Here is a 20,029-nt window from a genome sequence, read left to right as displayed (position 1 = left end):
TACTTTCGGCTTTGGCAACGCATTTCACTTCCGATCCTCGTACTCTTCACGTACTGTACATAGATTTGTGGCGCGAGAAAACAGCAATTCTGGATGAGATCACAATTGAAAACACCGAGTCTTCATTCTCCCTCCTCTTAACAAAGAGGATCGGAACGTCGACACAAAATCTCAACTGGAACAATTATTTCAAATGGCCATTCTCGCCGACTGCGTCGCGCCCCCTTGCAACGAAAATAAACGGACGGAGGATTTTCCCCCGTCCGTGTTTAATTCCCCTAGAAACGGGAGAGATCGGGCCGGAAAGGAAGAGATAAGAGACGCCCGCACCTGTTAAGTCGGACGGGGTCGATTAACGCGGGGTGGAGAGAGAGAGTGTGTGTGTCTTCTCTCGACTCGTATTTTACTTTAAGGGCGCATAACCATTCTTTTATTGCGAAATTCCAGAGTGACAGCCGTGACGTCGACCATCGATCGTCACGCTCTCTCCGGTTTCGGCCGGCGGGCGCCGCTTTCCGGCTGCGTGACGGCCCGCGGCCCGCCGGCCGAGCCGACGAGGACCCGAAAAGTGGGACGGCAGACTGCGCGCCGAGGGCCCCCGGGGCAGACACCTGCCGCTCTTCCGCCCCGCCATTGTTAAGCGGCGGTCGTGTCACGCGTGCCGTCACGAATTAGGCGCGACCCGCGCCGCTCTTCTATTTCTTAGGTTAGATTTATGACGGCGCGGCCTGCTTCCGACCGAACGCGTCGTCGACCTTTGACCTCGAGTAAGGTCGGCCGGCGCGCGCCGAACTAACGCGCCGCGCGGCGTCGGATCGGCTTCCTTACCAATTTGTAGGAAGAGACGAGGACGATGGCGCTCCGGGAACGAAGGAACCCGTGCAAAGCGCTAGGTCTTGGTCCCTACCATCTTTACATCCGAATAAGGTTCTTCTAGAACTTGGAGATAGCGCCAAGGGGCCGGAAGGAAGGGGGTGAAAGGGGATTCGAAAGGTGAGAGACTCTCGAACCGAAGGGAGATAAAGTGAAAGAAGAAATGTTGTTAACATTAATCGTTAGCGCCGCTATCGCTCCTTAAACGACGGACACAATGGAGACTCGACGCGATTCACTAACCTCCATCAATCAATCGGCCTCTTTTTGTCTTCCCTTTGTTCTCGCCACTAACCGTCGGCCCCGGGCTCTTCCTCCTTTCCACCCCCTCCGCCCTCGTTTCCCGAACACTTGTTGCCTCGCGCGCGCATATTTTTCCGGACCACTTCCGGCGGGGAAGGAAGGAAGTCTCCGACTCCCCCCTCACAAAGGTGTCGAATTTCGCGAATCGAAAACACCGGTTTGGTTGGCGCGCCACGCCGATCGACGGGTAGTCTGGGAAAAGACCAGATGCCTCCGAGTGGCTCCATCCCGAACGGTGGGAGGCCTACCAAGCGGTCTAGAGGTGTGCCGAATTTCACCCACCCCGCAATACAACGCGTAATTTCCGACCCCCGAAGCGAAAGAAACAATATACTCACTGGCTACACTCTAAGTCCACCTCGGGTTCCGTTAACTCTTCTTCTTCCACTGTTCGTTGGCATCGACATTCCTCGGGCTCCCTCCATCCGGCCCATCGACTCCTGAAATGACAAAATTTCACACCTGTAATCATTATTTTCCCATTGTTTGAGGGTAAACACTAGGCAGTAACTTCTGTTAAAGTGAAACCCAATTTATACACCATCCTTACAGGTGTTTCTCTGGTCTTCTTCCTCTTGTTGCAAGGTGTTAAACAACAGTTCGAACCGAATTGTTCTTTAAAGTTATATGCGTAACGAGTGTATTTTTATAGATTTTTCTCCAACAAAGATTAAACATTATCTCTACCACGAGGCCCTATAAATGTCGATAATCTATAAAAAAAAAAAGGGGGAAAATCGATACCAGAAACGAGACTGTAACAAAAATAAAACCAAAAATCTGTATATATATAACTATTGTTACTGCAGCGATGATACAAAACCACACACGTCTATGGGTCCTCTATACCTTCCTCGTGACGAATATTCTTAATAACGTTACTGTATTCCTATTAAAAACACGTCACTACTTAAGTTACTCGCTATAGGAATCGATACTTATGCTACGAGACTGGAGCGTACCTGTCTGGATTCCCGATAGCCCCACCCGTCCCAGATAAAGTCACTCGGGTCGAACAGACGACTACGTCATTCGCATCATCCCCTTTTAGTCATTCCGTGCGCGTGACGGAGGGGCGATTGTTTTCTTCGTTCCCGACCTCTTCCGACTCTAAACGTTCGGCGAAGAAAGGAAAGTTAATGAGAAGAGGCAGAGGCAGTGGCGTTGAATGCGGGGTGTGGTCTTTCGGCGGCACAATGCGCGCGCCAACAATCGTAATCGCGTCATCGTGTGTAATTTGGACGTTTTTCGGCGGACGCAACCGGCTATTACCGTGACGGAGGTCCAAAAATGGGTTATTAGTAGGCATTTTCGCACGAGGCCCCACCCTCCCACCCCTTTCTTATCCTCTTATTCCTATGGCATCTTTGGAGATTGAGGATTATTCCGGACTCCTCTCCGTAGAATCCGAAAATTCCAACGGAAGAGAGCGAAACACGGACGGACTTTTGCAACTGAAAGATGGCCAATACTGGAGACCGAAAGGTCAAGTTGGCAGGTTTTTTTAAACCTCTGCCCCTACAGATCTTCATAATCCATCCAATTGGATGCACGAGAGACAGATTTTTCAGCCGTTCTCGTCTTTATATCCAAAGATGGAAAGGGAGCCCGACGCAATCTTCCCTCGTAAATTCGAGGTTAAGAAGGGATGACCGAAAGTGATCCCCGGTCACGTGGCAAATCGGGAAGGAGGAAGTCCCGGCTCGTCAGTCATCCCGTCTTCTTTGGGCGGAAAAGAGCCGCGACACCGATACAAGGCATTAAGGAGTATCTCCCTCACGCTCTCCTGGACAGGCGAAATGATGCCGCTTCGCGTGACGTGACGTGTTCTCCCGCGTGAACACCTCCTAACTGCCTAGAAGCGAATTTCTACCTCCCTCGAGTCTGTCGGCGGAAGAAAAGCAATTTTACCACCCGGGTTTCCCCGTCGGTTGTAAGTAAAGCCGGATTTTACGACCTTTAACCCTTTGACCTTCGACCGACCTCCAGTAGGATTTTCCGTGGACATTTCTTTCTGTAAGGGGCTTTCCTTCCGCGGACATACTTCCCGAGGGGAGTCGAATAGTTCGGGAGGGCCCGGATGACGAACGAGCGACCTTCGACCCCTGGCAGCGGAGAAGTCCGCGCCGTCACGTAGCGTTGTAACGCGAGGAGGGACGTCTCCTTCCACCCTCCGGGGTCGAGGGCGTAGGCGGAACGACCCCGTGCCCGGCCGAGTCGGGGTCCGGGCCGGGCCGAAAACTGCCAGCCGAGTTTCCGGCGCGCCGTCTAGCGACCGGGGGGGTAAGAAAAGCGAATTTTCTTGTTTATCTACCGTTGCTAGGGCGACCGACCCCCCGCTGTATCAGACCGAGCTATAAAGTTCCGATAAAGCTCTTCTCCCTACTTCTCCGCAGAAAAACACAATAATTCTCTCGTCACATTGACTTTTAAGGGGGTGGAGCTCTAGAAAACTTATTTCCGGGGCCGAAAAAAACTCTCGTTTTCTACGAAACCCCCCGTTCGAAGCTTAAAATGGAGTCCCATCTCTTGGGACGGTTAAATAAAAATTCACGCCGTCCCTCCTTCTCGTGGGGCATTTATACACTGAGAAAACTTGCAGATTTTCTTCGGCAACACCCCGATACGGTGCAAAGAATTTGCAGACATTATACAGAATGCGGGGTGTGATCACGTGAGGTCATTCATGGCCACCTTCTTCGCGCCGCGTGGACCGTTCCGGGAATTCGAAACCCTTCGGTGACGACCGGAAATACGGGCGGACGATGCCACCTGGACGTTTTCCGGCCAAACGGCAAATAATAATAAGTCGAGTCGGAGAAGGAAGATCGATGAGGAACCTCATTCTTCCAAGAAACGCTTCGATTCCGTCGCACGTGCGGAGAAAGGAGGCTTTCCCGGTATCCGGTCGATGGCGTTTGGTGTATAATAGCTCCTCTGGTCCTCTCAAAGAGGTGGCTCCAAATCAAACACGTGGCGGAAGTAAACCGGGGATGCTCGATCTTTCGAGAATCTAAACCACGGATCCGATCGAGGGTAAGGAGTTTTCCAGTACCGAACTGTCCCCACTTAAAAAGACCAACAACCCCTTCGGGGGGTTGAAAGTTGGAATCTAGAACGGGGAGATAAAAAGAAAGCGAAAGTTAAGACAAATGGAGAGTAAGAAAGGATGTTGCATAATGAAGTGAAGTCTCGGGGGTGTCGTCAAGAGAAGCCTGAAGCCACGACGCGCGTGACGGTTCATCAACGATTTATGTATCGTCTCAATTAATAACGAGTGGCGTCGACTTTCGTGGGGGGATTAACGGGGGGAAGCGAGTTTGTAGAACACGGGATCCGGTCGAGCTAGTTTGTCGGATGATCTTCACTGCACCACCCGGAAAATCGGCCACTCCTGGAAGTACATAGAAGATTCGTTTTCGTCTGGTCTATTTTCGTCCCCGAGCCGACGTGTTTATTTATACAGGAGAGCAATATCCACCTCTCTCAAGGCCACTACGAATTTTGGATCGCCCCTTTCTCGATAGACTCTTCGATACCATCGCTTTTCACTTTTATTCGTCAGCAATTCCCCTCCCCTTTCGATAGGTAAACGATACGAGATTCCCCTCCCAAGTTCTTTCTGTGACGTCGGTTGTTCCCCCCTCGTGACAAAACTGTCTAAATATAGAAAGCAAAGGATTTAAAATGTTTCATAAAGGGAGCGGAAGACAAGGGGGGTCAACTTCTTTCCGGGTCTCTTCTCTGTCCATTATCGCTTCGGTGGGCCAAGAGAAGGCTCATCCATCCTTCGTATGACGTCGACTTCCGAGCGGGAGGAGAAGTATCGATGGAGATTGATACACTCCCCCTCCTTTTTTTTGTTTCGGCAGTATTCTGACCTTTTACTGCCTCCGAACGCGAATTCGAACTCGGAATGGAGGACAGACAGACGTCGGCTTTCCCTTTTTATAAACGAAAATCACCTCCCCCCGCTGAGTGGTTACGGAGACGAAAGCGGGTGGCCTCCTAATGGAAGGTATATTGACAGACGGGCATACACTATCCCACAATGCATTAGATCGTCCGGAAACTAGAGAGTAGATTGAAGTCACTTCCGGTGTGTGGCACGAAAGATCGTGATGGAAAAGTCCATACGTCACGACTTGTCACAGGCGCGCGGTTCTCTTGTTTGCCCAAGTTTTCGCCTTCCTTTCGCTAAATTATCTTCCGGATGAGTTTGCATCGACCGCACGCCATTCCCCCCGACCAGGAAGAAGCGATCGTCGCTGGAACCCCCCGCAGCACGGGATCCGTTAAATCGACGAGGGGGCGACTCATCCTCCACGTTTTGAAATGGGAGGGAGTTACAAATTTCCGCCAAGACAAGGAATAGAAAGCTTCCGTCTGCGTAGAAAAATCGCCCTTTCGCCAAATGGAAGCATCCATAAAGAAGGGCGTGGATCGACCCCATCCACCATCGGCCACACCCTTTGTAATCCTTGAAAAATAAGCGAGAGAAGAAAGGGGGGATGCGCAAAAGGCCGTTCGCAACGGCACACGTAACTTGGCAATTAGCCGGGACGACCATACCGAGTCGGGATTACGAGAGCTTTATGGCCGCCATTTCCGATACGTTATCTAAAGATGCCGTCGTTTAGGCCAGCTTTTACAGCGTCGGACAGATAATTCCTCCCCCCTCGTCCACCCTTCGCCTTTTGTCTTCCACACTCCGTAAAATTGCAAACAAAACTTTTCTCCCACCGGATCCCACTCTCTACTCCATTCTCAAGGTGGAAATCCCGGAAAGACGGTAAATCAGACTAGAAAATGGAGTTTTACACAGCAAATAGGACCCCCCCCTAACGATGAAAAAACGAAAAAGAAAAAACACTTGGCAAAATGGACTCCAGCGAAAAGATAACCCAATCGAGAAACATCGAACATTATATTGATAAAGGGTTGGGAAATTGACCACGCGCCATATTACCCTACCCTCTACTTACAAATGGGATGATAAAAAAGCCAAGTTAGTAACAGTTTATATACACAACTAATAATACAACGCGTACAAACTCCCTCTCGAGTAGCCGAAGAAACGAAAATTTTACAAGTCCGGGAATTCCCGGACCGTTATTGTGACGTCATTTATCATCTGAAAAGATCGTTAAGCGCCGGTAGGATGGAGACGACCTTTTCAAACAATTGTCAAATGCAGATATTTTAAAACGTACACTTTTTTTTTTTTTTTTTTCTGTTAATGCCACGAGCAGATCCGGTTTCGAGTAGACGTTTGGATCACGATCCAATATTTTGAAGCCAACCATTGTCCAGACTCGCTCGACAATAACTTACGAAATTCGTAGTAACGACATACCCATTTCTCTTATTAAAAACACACACAATTTAATCCCGAAACCATCACTCTATACTATAGAAAATCACGATAAAACTGCGCTGTAATTGGACGATCGGGTCTTTAAGTCTTTCCCATTATGTAATTGTTAATTTATATACAGTACAGTAGTACATGCCGGCTCGTATACTAGTTTTAAAAAAGGGTTTCTGCCGGGACGAGTCCATATTTAACACGTAAGACTCGAATTTCATACGTAGCGGGATGATGGCGTTTACGTGTTACAAGTAATTTGTTTCTTAATTCTTCCAACAAAACTAAATTTCGGGTTAATTTGTACTTGTACACCGTTTCGTTAGACCGAATTTATATTCTTCGCACCGTTAATAAAGTACAGATGTGTAATTAAGGCCGAAGAGAGAGAGGCCAGACGACGCCCGAAACGGGAGTTCCACCCTCTTGGAAAATCACAAAAATATATAAATTAATGTCGATTAAAGAAATAAATATAAGTTTAATTACTAATTTTACAGTTAAAACAATCGATTAATAATTAAAATTACGTAGCAGCATAATTTTTTTTTTAATTTCCCTATTTAAATTACGATTACGTCCTGGCAACACTTAAGCGAGTGAAAAAAAAATTTTAAAATTTTGAATTTTTCTCGCGAGATTTCCAACGGTCGAACGTGGTTTGATGTTTATTATAATATTAATGTCGCATACGGCAAACGACGTGACGAAAACGTTAAGAAACGTTTTCTTTTTTTATTTTTTTTTGCGTTTTTTAATTGGCATTAATCTGGTAGATTGGAAACGACGTAAATGTTTGGCAGAGGACGGAAATATCGAAGTGGAAGAGGTTACGATCGTGACAGCGTAAAAGTCGACCCGGTTAAACTATGATAAAGTAGAAATGGCGTAAGAAAAATAAGTTACGGTTAAAGAAGATTTATCGCGAATTAAACGTGAGAAAAGCGTTGGGTGTAATGAAGGGGAGGAGGAGGAAGGGTATAGAGAAAGTATAGAACGGATTCGAAGAAAACAAACTCTTACCACTGCGTTGCATTCGGTCGTAACTAGCGAAAAATGTAACAAATCACTTCGTGCCAGATCCACAATGACGTGCGTGAAGTGATGTGTTACATTTGAATAATGTGCACGTATGAAGAATTGATACGATAATTTCTGTCGATATGTATGAATAAGTAACGAGGAAGAGTTACGTCGTAGATCCCGTGTTTCGGAGAAAAGCCGCTTTCAAATATGCAGTAGAAACGCTATGTAACACAACCGAATGACGTCTGGAGAGAAGCGAACTTCGTACGGTACACTCCCTCCCCCCCNGAATAAAAATCGACTTTTCAAGAGAATGCCAAGCGCCGTAATTGCGGTTAATATGAAGTTAGTCCCCGATAAAGGCGCGTTACCTTCTTTTTTTAAATTAAAAATCATTTAAAACACTAAACGGTCTTTCAATTTACATACAATACGATCAGATACGGGTCATAATTACGGTACTGTACGTCTACCGCTGCGATTTTTACTAGGATCTCGCGCGACTTTTGTCGTATCGCGATAGAATTGAAGCGGAACCGGAAGGAAAGAAGCCATCCCTGCATGTTAGGCACAGAAAAGGAGACTCTTGTACGGACGAGGACGGGTGAACTTTGCACTCGCCGCCACAAAAGAAGCTATCCTGGCCACGGGAGACACCATCCTGCACTGGCCAGGTAAGGAGAGACGATACGAGAACAAAGCAATCGTCAGCGATTGCTTTGTTCTCGTGTTTTGTTGGTTTATCGCGTCTATTTTCCGTTGGGCGCACGTAATATTGTTTTTATTTTTGACCCCCAGGCCTAAATTCCTGTTAGGCGCGCTGGTCGCATCAGAGAGCGTGGACATCGTCACTGTAATACCTTTGTATACACGATAAAGAACCTCGGAACCGGGAGTTTTTATCGTTTCGTGGCAAGTAAATTAAAGGTAGAAGACATTACATCGTAACACAGTCGTACGCAAACGAGAGGTAACGAAATGTATAGACTTACTGGTGTACTTCGTCACCTGGAACCTGTCATAAACGAGGATTTCTTCCTTACAAACAGACTAGATTTTTCAAACGTAACCATCTGGAGCGTCACGATGGAATTCTTAAATATAGAATGTTACGTTTGTAAAGGCTATAAACTATAAATAAACTGTAAATTAAGGTGTTTCTGAGAAATTTCTTCGATGGGTTTATCGGAAACTAGCGCCAAACTTTGCCACTCGACCATTTCGCGCGATAAAAGTGCGAGAGATCGATCGTAACGGAAGTTATAAACAATTAAAATCGATTAATTACGTACCGTGTGAAAAGGGGAGATGTCCGGTTAAGTTGACAAGTTTGAGGCTTTTACGTTACCACGAGCTTCAACACGTAAAATTTAAATAAAGCGTCACACTTTCGGGTGTCTTTTAATTGTTATACCACACCCGTAAGCGGGTATCATTTCGTCTGAGGATGTAAATAACACGATTATTTCGAAGGTGGCTTTCGTGTATGTATAAAATAGACACGAAAAAGTCTCTGTCGAATGATAGATACACGTACACAACATTGACACGGCCGAACAAATTGCCATTTGTCCGCCATCCACCCACGCTACACAAGTACAGAGTCAAACTTTGTTATCAAAACATTTCTCGTCTCCCTGCGCTCGTTTAAAGGAAACAAAGAATAAATTATGCAGCGAGTTCTTTAATAGTTTTTGATGTTTTAAAATCTCGAAAACATTAAAAGAACGTTTACACGCGAGTATTATAACACCCGTTAATAACAGATTAAACTTCCGAAGAGGTGCTGCCATCTAATGACGGTAAATTAAAATAACGCGGAAAATTGCGATTAAACCACGACGGGAAACGGAATTGTCGGCGTGATAATTAAACGACAGCGCGTGCTCGTCCTTCGCCCCCGAAAAAAAAAAAAAAAAAAACCTTACGTCATTCTCCCGTTCTCCGGAAGCGGCCTCCGTTCCCAGATTCTACCACCGGAAGTGGTGGGGGTGCTCGAAATCGTCCGGAGTAAAGTTAGAAGGCGCGCCCGAAGCGGATAACCTACCCCGATACTTACCAGAGCAGGTGTGAAGACACGAGACGAGACACAACAGGTACGACAGGCTCCTCCCCCTCCCCCTCTCTGCGGACGCCTGAATTTTACATGAGAGAGAGAAGGACCGCACGGGGCGTAGCTCGCTCTTCTCTTCCATCCCCCCTCGGTTGNTTTTGAATTTTTCTCGCGAGATTTCCAACGGTCGAACGTGGTTTGATGTTTATTATAATATTAATGTCGCATACGGCAAACGACGTGACGAAAACGTTAAGAAACGTTTTCTTTTTTTATTTTTTTTTTTGCGTTTTTTAATTGGCATTAATCTGGTAGATTGGAAACGACGTAAATGTTTGGCAGAGGACGGAAATATCGAAGTGGAAGAGGTTACGATCGTGACAGCGTAAAAGTCGACCCGGTTAAACTATGATAAAGTAGAAATGGCGTAAGAAAAATAAGTTACGGTTAAAGAAGATTTATCGCGAATTAAACGTGAGAAAAGCGTTGGGTGTAATGAAGGGGAGGAGGAGGAAGGGTATAGAGAAAGTATAGAACGGATTCGAAGAAAACAAACTCTTACCACTGCGTTGCATTCGGTCGTAACTAGCGAAAAATGTAACAAATCACTTCGTGCCAGATCCACAATGACGTGCGTGAAGTGATGTGTTACATTTGAATAATGTGCACGTATGAAGAATTGATACGATAATTTCTGTCGATATGTATGAATAAGTAACGAGGAAGAGTTACGTCGTAGATCCCGTGTTTCGGAGAAAAGCCGCTTTCAAATATGCAGTAGAAACGCTATGTAACACAACCGAATGACGTCTGGAGAGAAGCGAACTTCGTACGGTACACTCCCTCCCCCCCGGTTCCAGTCGGTGCCACTTTCGGAACCTCCCCTTCCGCGCCGTTAGCGTACTGGTGGTACCACTTTCGCCTATCTACCGAATTTTTCGGGTTTCGGAAGCCGCTAAGTGTGGCACTTCTTAATTACGGCGTTGTGACGTCGCTCACCCCCGATTATATTTTTTCTTCTTCCCGCGGGCGGAGTAAAAGGGGAGCGTCCCGGTTATTAAATAAAGTAGGGGGAACCCCGGCCTCCGTTGTATTCGGTTTCCCTTCTTACCGCCAATCCGTAATTTACTTCTCGCTCCCTCGGGTGTCGCCCGATTCCCCCTTCTTTTTTTTTTCTTTCTTCAGGCGCGTATCGTAATTATTTTCTGGAAAATGAAGAAAAACTCTGATAGACAGGAGGAGGAGGAAGCTGGCGTACCACCCCCAACACGGGGGTGCACCCTCGCCTCCCCCGAAAGCCTGGGAATTAGAAGCGTCCGGTTGCATTAGGAGACGAGGCTAATAGAGGCCGAGGCCCGGGGGTCCAATCGGCCTACCCCTGGGATGATGGATGGAGGATCCAATCGTTGTCGTCACATTACCTCGCGCCGGAGGCCGAGTAAACTCGACACGGGAGGGCGCGAGCCCGGGTGGTGGCGCTGGGTAGTCCGGCCGATTCGATTACGGGCGACGACGACGACATCCTTCCGACTCCGTTACGTCACGCGACGGAAGGCAACGCGCGCGCGCGTCCAAGGATTCCGGACGTCGGGAGGGGTGGAGTCGGAATATATCCCTAAAACTGCTCCGGGGTGATGTAATTGCTTCCCACGTAATTTTCTTTAATTACGTCCGACCGGGCCAAACTTTAAATGGGCGTCGAGTAGAAAATTTGATTACGAACTTTCTATTGGAGGAACGGTAACGGAAATATTGTAAAAAGTGACAGGAGAATCGTTCGTAATCATCCCTGGACGCGCGGTGTTCTTTCTCTAATCAAAAACTGCACACGTTCAATTTTCCCGGTGTCACGAAGATAACAAAAGCGTGAACACGTTTAAAATTACGGAACACGAAAATTTTGATCCCGTCCAGTCGAATCGAAGGGTTTAAAAGTCTAATTTAATTAAAGAAATGGCGTCGGGGGGGAAACGAAATGGTCGAAACGGCGAAGATAAAGAAATTGGGTCGATCCGTCCACGTTCGTCACGCACACGCGGTGTACTGTACGTATGTAACACGACGTTCGTAAATTCACGATTTGTAAGCAGCTGGATCACAAATTTTCTACGGACTAAATCGGTTTTTTCTTTTATTTTTTTTAACCTTGCGTAAGAGATTCTCCACCCTACCAAATTTTGATGATCCCTGTGATTTTTCTTTTGTGGAAGAATGCAACTTTCGAAGGATGGACGGGGACTTCCCTACGGGGAACGGGGTCGAGGACGGGAAGAACCGAACTAGTCTACCTCACGCGCAAACCTCTTCCGACGAGTGGAAATGGGGGTTTAGAGAATACAAATGCGAAACGACACGCAAGCGGGTTGCACGCGTTTAAACCACACCCCCCGACTCACACTTTGTAAAGAAACGATATACGGGTTATACAACACTGTAAACGTTCGAGAGTTACGAGTATTTCGATCTTTGTACCCTCCGAAAGTTAACTCTTGCACGTTTAGAAGCGCGCGGAAGACCTCTAGCTTAACCTCACCCCGTCCTCAACGAGTCGTACGAATAACGGAACTTCGTCCGGAATCTCTCTCTATCTCCAGACATCCCCGTTGGAAAACGAAATTGAGAAAACCGGCGCAGTCGGGAGGGCGGAATCGGAATTTCGAGGACGTGGCGGGGATTTCCGGTGTGACGTGTCGACAAAAAACAAAAAAAAAACCGCCACTCCAAGGCCGGCAAAACGGTAAAGGAGGGAAACGTTTTCGAAAGAGGATTTTTTTCCGTTTACCACCGTCGATGGAGGATTTACGACGGAAACTCTCTCCCGGTTTTCGTGGCTCACCCCTTTTCCGTGAGGAATTCGGAGGCGGGGAGGGAAGAGCGTCTTTTCCATTGTTTCGACTAGTCCGACGCCCACCCGCCCTATCTGACAATTCGGTATATCACGAGAACGCTAGGCATCCGGGACGCGTCACGATTCGGTCACGGTCGGGTCACGAAAGTCGTTCGTCTCGTTTCGTACGTCGTGGGCGTTAACGCTCGACCATCAAAGAACCCCGCGTGTGTCGGCAGCTAGAAACAAAAAAAGGAGGCAGAGAGCTACGGAAGGCTCCCCCCTTTGCGGCAGTGTTGCCGGCCGCGGGGGACGATCTTTCTTTTAAACCCCCTAATGCCGTTTAAAGAGCGTGGGTGGAGGCGGCGGAGATGAAATTGCGGATATTCTCGGAGATTTGCGCGAGATTCGACGTAACCGACCGCTATGGAATGGTGGCGCCCCCTCTCCCGTTCGGGACGGTCTGGTTACGCCGATAACGAGATTTGGCCGCGAACTTTCCCCCCTGACGGAGATTTGCCAAGCGCCGCCAAACGGGCGCTACCAGAAATCCAAGAATAATTTAAAAAGTTAGAAAAAAACTGCCGTTGGTGGCGTGACGCGCCGACGACCGCGGGTAATCGGCGACGCCGCCAATGCACAAATTTCGTTCCGTTCCGTAACGAGATCTCCGGAAGGAAGACGGAAGTGCATTATCCTAATGGAACTGCGGAATCGAATCGCGCCGCGCCGGTCGGCGTCGGCGTCGTCGCGCTAACGGCGGCGGCGTCGGAAGCGACTTAAACGAGGCCAGAGGCGCCAGCGAAGAACCGACACCCACTCCCGACCTTTGAACTTTGCCATTGTTCCTTAACGAGCCAGTAAGACAGTGAATTAGTACGCGGCAATGGGTGTCGGACCGGTCGTTACATCTCGGGCTTCTTCCTCCGTAACGGGGGAACGGGGGAAGAGGCAGATAGAACCGGAAGGGACGAATGGAGGAGGGAGAAACAACCGAATAGCGGTCGGCAATCCGCGATAAACATCGCCATTATTTGCAGAAAGGGATTTAAGAAGGGAGACTTGTTGAACGGCCGCCGATCCGACAGTCTGGCGTCGACGGCGCGCAACACGTGATACGTCTCCGTCACACCGCGTTGGGTCAGAGCGACGCCCGTCTGCCTCGACGCTCTCTCTCTCGACCCCACCCTTGGCCACTTTCTTCCCTTTCCGGGCCCGATACCCGACGGACGACGGATTTAAGCCAGGGACCGACTCCAAACCGGAAAATTTGAATCCGTCCTCGACAAACGGCTCCCCGGAACTCGAGCTACACCCCCAACTTAACCCGCGAAAGAGAAGAATGGCGGGATGACGTTTCCCCCGTTTCCGGTCGGGGAGCGGAAGTAGAACCCCGACGCGATAGGAGAACTAATCGTTGCGGAACTTAAAAGGGTTGAAAAAGCGGAGGAGGAAGATTACGGTAACGAGTCCGGATGGCAGAAGAGGCAGAGAGGGAGATTAAAGAGAAGGCGCCGAGCAGACGGACTGGGCGGACGAAGGGAGGATGGAAACCGATTCCGCCCCCGCGCGCGCTGTTTCCCTCTCTTCGTCCGACGACGCACGCGAAGAATGGCAAAATTTTAAGACTGGAAACGGATGCGTCGTCATCGCCTCCGCTTCGCGTCGCACTTCCGTCGGACGCGCCGTCTCTTCCAAAGCCCGAGGGAAGGAAATTCCCCTTTAAGGAAACCAAAAATTACGGAAAAGACTCTTATCCCGGGCGCATTTTTCCGGAAAATGCGGTTTTCCGGGATCTTTTTGGCATCTCGGCCGTCCGGACGGCGACGGGCGGCCCCGGGGGAGGCGGTGGCGAAAGGAGGACGGGAGATCTCGGCCGTTTTTCAATCCTCCGCCGCCCGGACGAGATGGGAATCGTGTGATGGCGAGCGCGTCGCGCCGCGACAGCGCGACGTCACTTAGCGAAGGAGGCGCCTTCCTAAATTAAACTAGGATATTCTCGGTCGGGGGCCCGAGAGGGGGGAGGAAGAACGAGAGAGAGGAGGGTGGGAACCCGAGCCGGACCCGAGAGGAGCCGAAGTTATGGAAGACAAACAGAAATCGAAGCCATAGTCAACAGCGGGCAGGACAAACACGGTTTCCGTTTCCGAGGAGTAAGTGCCGCAGTCGCGCAGACGACCCAAAGTTTTTAAGTGGAAAGTGGCTCCCCGTCGCCCGCCGGATCGTGTGACTGCAATCCAGATAATTGATCGACGCCTCGCCCGTCCCGAGAGGGCGCGGATCGTCTTACCGCTCCCCCCTCGCTCCTCGGCCCGCCGCCCCAATCCGGCCGGAGGGCGGCGGGCCCGAGTACCAGGCTGCCCCCGCCTCGTGCGGGGCTGGTGATTAAGTGCGGAGTTTTCCGCCGTCATCCGCGCGCTCGGCGGAGCGTGAAGGGAGGAAGAGCCGCGTTCTCGATCTCCGTCCTTCGCGTAAACCCGGCGGACGTCGTTAATGACACGCGACCGGCGGTTATTAATGGCGCGACCCCTCCCTTCGCTCGCGCCGTTCCGAAACGGAAGACGTTTCGGCCCGCTCCGGTTCTTCTCTCGTCACTTCCTGTTTCCGAGCGCCTCCCGGTCGCCGATCATCTCCCCCCATTTTGCAGAAACCGCGGGCCTCCGTCCGTAGAATATTAAATATATATATGCAAACGAGCCAAAGGGGTGACCTACGGGCGTTGTCTTATATTCGGCAATGGCATCTTGGGCGCGAGGACGATTCCACGTCTCGCGGTTAAAGGAACGTATTGCGCCAGTTCTGTTTGACGTAGAGATCGTTCTTACCGCCGTCTTTCGCACGCACGCACGCACGCTGGCGGGGAGGCCCGATTTACAGATATCTGCGAATTGTCTGGGGCCTTCCTGGCGGATGTCCGAACGATACGCAACGTCGCCACTCGGGCGGCTGACGTAAAACGGCTTATAATTAAAGCGTCCGCATTCGGAGTGACGTGGAAATCCTCCCGAAAGATCCCGGTGAAGTAATTAATCAAAAAAATCCCGCTAGGGTTAAAAGAGCGCTGCGTTTTACGCAAGAAGACGGAACTCTCGTATAGGCCAAGCCTATAATAAAAAGCGATAAATAAGAATTTTTGGAGAGTAGTAACGTGACGGAGCATCGACAATGGCGTTACGACGACCCTTCGAGACCGGGACCACTTTCCATTATCGCAAAGCGCGCCAGCGATGGACGTAACGCAATACGTACAGTACGTCCACCGGGGGAGGTTAACAAACGATATTTCGGGGACCCAGAAAAAGTCACGTACGTTCTACGTGTTTCGTACGTCATACCACTTTAAACGGGAGTTAATATTATATGCAGGTTGGCAACACTTCCGAGAAATGAGTGGACGGTAACCGCGCTCAAATATGGCGCTCGTCTTCCGGTAAATCTCGCTTTGTACCGTTTTTTTGGGGACGAGAAGTGGCGTTATACCGTACCAAAAGGCATTCGATTTCGGTTAACCAGAAACGGATCAAGCGTTGGCGAGTCACGTGTAAATCGAGCGTGAGATTTAATTGCGAAAGCGTTCTCGGATCGATAGAATTTAAAGAAGGTCACAGGCGATGGAAAAATCTTAAAATATTTAAATCGTTTCGGCGCGAGGCAAAAGGAATTCTTTTTTTTTTTCCACAGAGGAATCACGACTTCCATCGAAAATAACAGCAAAAAATAAAGAAAAATAAAAAACGTTTCGCTGTGTTTAAATTCCGAGAAACGTAACCAAAACAATGGAAACACTCTATTATCCCTCCGCCACTTAATTATACTTCAATTCGCTACTTTCTCTTTCGAACTGCCACGACTCTCTCTCTCTCTCTCTCCCCTTCCATCACTCGATCCGGTGGTGTAACAAGAAACGTTAATGTTTAACACCAGCTTAACGACACCGAGGACGGCGGGTTCTTACATTACGTCATCCACATCCATCCCTCCTTCCGACCCGCATGCGGGAGTGCCCGCAGCGCGTGTACGTGCGGGTGCCCCAACTTGGCTCCAACTCTATTTTCGAAAAACTGGAAATTTCACCTTCCCCCCCCTTGACATTCCCTGAAATTTCTTAAGGGGGGGGTTTAAGAAATGCAAGTACTGTACTTACCCTGTTTCTAGACAATGATTGAAACAGTCCTTTCTGGTGAGTGCCGGAGAAGTTTCTGTGTTCCAGTTTCCGTATCGACAACCGATCAGCCACGAATCACCTGAAGAAGAGAGAAAATTACTTATAAAAGGTTCGGCCTATTTGTCGGGTCGTGTGTCTGTCATCGAAATTTCTACGAAACTATAACAATTAGAGGGTTAAAAATACACTAGAATCCTCCGTACTAACAGGAAATGGAAGACTTCAATCGGTATTGTTAATTTTTACTGTATTCCCATTATGGGCATACAACCGGTAACACCAGGGGATAAAAAAAGACGTGCCACAATATAGATTTCGATTGATCAAATGAAATAGCTCAATTGATTGCGCGGGGGGGTGACCGAGAACTACGTAATCGCGTAATGTTCACCGAGGTTAAAGGTGGAGGATTTACGCGAGGACGTGACGTTTCCGAAGAAGACCGGCGAATTGTTCGGCGCCATCTATGGAGAAGGACGATGACTAATTTTCGGAAAAGCCAGAGCGGATAAATTATTAACCCGCCCCCTACGGAAGAGAAAGAGAACGGCGCGGACACCCCACCCGCTCCGCATTGTCCGACCCGGAAGTCGGCCGTCTCGCGCGCTCTTCGATTTCGAACTCGACCGACCACACCCTTCATCCATCTCCCTCCCCCTCTCTGCGGACGCCTGAATTTTACATGAGAGAGAGAAGGACCGCACGGGGCGTAGCTCGCTCTTCTCTTTCATCCCCCCTCGGTTGGCGGGCGTACCTCTCGCACTCGTTTATCACGAGATTCGCTCCGAAGCAATTCCTCGGATTTTCAATTTTCTGAGGAATCCAGAAAAAAGGTTCCGCTGGACGTAAACGACTGAAAATTCTATTGTAAAAACAAACAATTCTTATGGTTCCGGGTTCGAATTCTTATCCTTTCCACGCGACGCGACGTGACGTAACGTAGCGTGACGTAAGGAACAAGAAGTGACGTTAACGTAACTTCCCGTCACCGAATTACGATTCTTCTTCCGGGTTAAGCGATGACTTCCGGCAGCACCCCGCTTGGCGAAAGGGTGATGAATGGAGAGGAAACGGAGTCGAGGGGTGCAATGCGTGACGTAACACAACAGCGGGGTGAGGAAAGAGTGATCGGAGACGTCGTATTTTGCTAAACGTATTTAGGTTAGGGACGAAATGGTAAACAATAAGAACAAAAATCTAGTTTGGCCTAACTTTTAGGCAATTAAAACTAATCTTTGGATTACAATGGGTAAAAACTGAATAAAAATCGACTTTTCAAGAGAATGCCAAGCGCCGTAATTGCGGTTAATATGAAGTTAGTCCCCGATAAAGGCGCGTTACCTTCTTTTTTTAAATTAAAAATCATTTAAAACACTAAACGGTCTTTCAATTTACATACAATACGATCAGATACGGGTCATAATTACGGTACTGTATGTCTACCGCTGCGATTTTTACTAGGATCTCGCGCGACTTTTGCCGTATCGCGATAGAATTGAAGCGGAACCGGAAGGAAAGAAGCCATCCCTGCATGTTAGGCACAGAAAAGGAGACTCTTGTACGGACGAGGACGGGTGAACTTTGCACTCGCCGCCACAAAAGAAGCTATCCTGGCCACGGGAGACACCATCCTGCACTGGCCAGGTAAGGAGAGACGATACGAGAACAAAGCAATCGTCAGAGATTGCTTTGTTCTCGTGTTTTGTTGGTTTATCGTGTCTATTTTCCGTTGGGCGCACGTAATATTGTTTTTATTTTTGACCCCCAGGCCTAAATTCCTGTTAGGCGCGCTGGTCGCATCAGAGAGCGTGGACATCGTCACTGTAATACCTTTGTATACACGATAAAGAACCTCGGAACCGGGAGTTTTTATCGTTTCGTGGCAAGTAAATTAAAGGTAGAAGACATTACATCGTAACACAGTCGTACGCAAACGAGAGGTAACGAAATGTATAGACTTACTGGTGTACTTCGTCACCTGGAACCTGTCATAAACGAGGATTTCTTCCTTACAAACAGACTAGATTTTTCAAACGTAACCATCTGGAGCGTCACGATGGAATTCTTAAATATAGAATGTTACGTTTGTAAAGGCTATAAACTATAAATAAACTGTAAATTAAGGTGTTTCTGAGAAATTTCTTCGATGGGTTTATCGGAAACTAGCGCCAAACTTTGCCACTCGACCATTTCGCGCGATAAAAGTGCGAGAGATCGATCGTAACGGAAGTTATAAACAATTAAAATCGATTAATTACGTACCGTGTGAAAAGGGGAGATGTCCGGTTAAGTTGACAAGTTTGAGGCTTTTACGTTACCACGAGCTTCAACACGTAAAATTTAAATAAAGCGTCACACTTTCGGGTGTCTTTTAATTGTTATACCACACCCGTAAGCGGGTGTCATTTCGTCTGAGGATGTAAATAACACGATTATTTCGAAGGTGGCTTTCGTGTATGTATAAAATAGACACGAAAAAGTCTCTGTCGAATGATAGATACACGTACACAACATTGACACGGCCGAACAAATTGCCATTTGTCCGCCATCCACCCACGCTACACAAGTACAGAGCCAAACTTTGTTATCAAAACATTTCTCGTCTCCCTGCGCTCGTTTAAAGGAAACAAAGAATAAATTATGCAGCGAGTTCTTTAATAGTTTTTGATGTTTTAAAATCTCGAAAACATTAAAAGAACGTTTACACGCGAGTATTATAACACCCGTTAATAACAGATTAAACTTCCGAAGAGGTGCTGCCATCTAATGACGGTAAATTAAAATAACGCGGAAAATTGCGATTAAACCACGACGGGAAACGGAATTGTCGGCGTGATAATTAAACGACAGCGCGTGCTCGTCCTTCGCCCCCGAAAAAAAAAAAAAAAAAACCTTACGTCATTCTCCCGTTCTCCGGAAGCGGCCTCCGTTCCCAGATTCTACCACCGGAAGTGGTGGGGGTGCTCGAAATCGTCCGGAGTAAAGTTAGAAGGCGCGCCCGAAGCAGATAACCTACCCCGATACTTACCAGAGCAGGTGTGAAGACACGAGACGAGACACAACAGGTACGACAGGCTCCTCCCCATCTGATCGGGCGATGGCCATCCGAACCGCGCGCCCTCCCTACTGGTTCCTGCGTCACTCGTTAACGGACCGCTAGACTCTTCCGCGCGGGTGCCCTTCCTTCTACTTTTCTATTAGACAGTCTTCGTGTTCCTCGGGCCTATCCCTTTAGTCCTCGCACCCCCCGGTTCGATACTACTTCGGAAAAAAAGGAGAAAGTGTAGTCTCGGGACGAGAACTTCTTCCTTCGGCGGAAGGATCGTCGGATTCTAGAGAGAGCGCCGTCGGTCCCACCCGGAGCCGTGTGACGTCGTAGTTTACTGTGCCGGCGACTCGGACGAAAGTGGTCGT

General features: G+C 48.5%; 1 long non-coding RNA gene across 1 annotated transcript; it reads right to left on the bottom strand.

Moving 5' to 3' along the window:
• Positions 1–1,575: 1,575 nt before the first annotated feature.
• Positions 1,576–19,636, bottom strand: LOC111622229. The gene is made up of 3 exons (XR_002756228.1): positions 19,513–19,636; positions 16,595–16,694; positions 1,576–1,616 (listed from the first exon to the last, which is right to left on the bottom strand). It is a non-coding gene; the product is annotated as an uncharacterized LOC111622229 (long non-coding RNA).
• Positions 19,637–20,029: the final 393 nt, after the last annotated feature.

The sequence above is a fragment of the Centruroides sculpturatus genome, unplaced genomic scaffold (genome assembly GCF_000671375.1).
Source record: "Centruroides sculpturatus isolate CEXI.00-Female unplaced genomic scaffold, Cexi_2.0 scaffold219, whole genome shotgun sequence".
Taxonomy (NCBI): Eukaryota; Metazoa; Arthropoda; class Arachnida; order Scorpiones; family Buthidae; genus Centruroides; species Centruroides sculpturatus.
The sequence above is the reverse complement of the archived record's forward strand: the minus strand, read 5'-3'. Positions and strand labels throughout refer to the sequence as shown.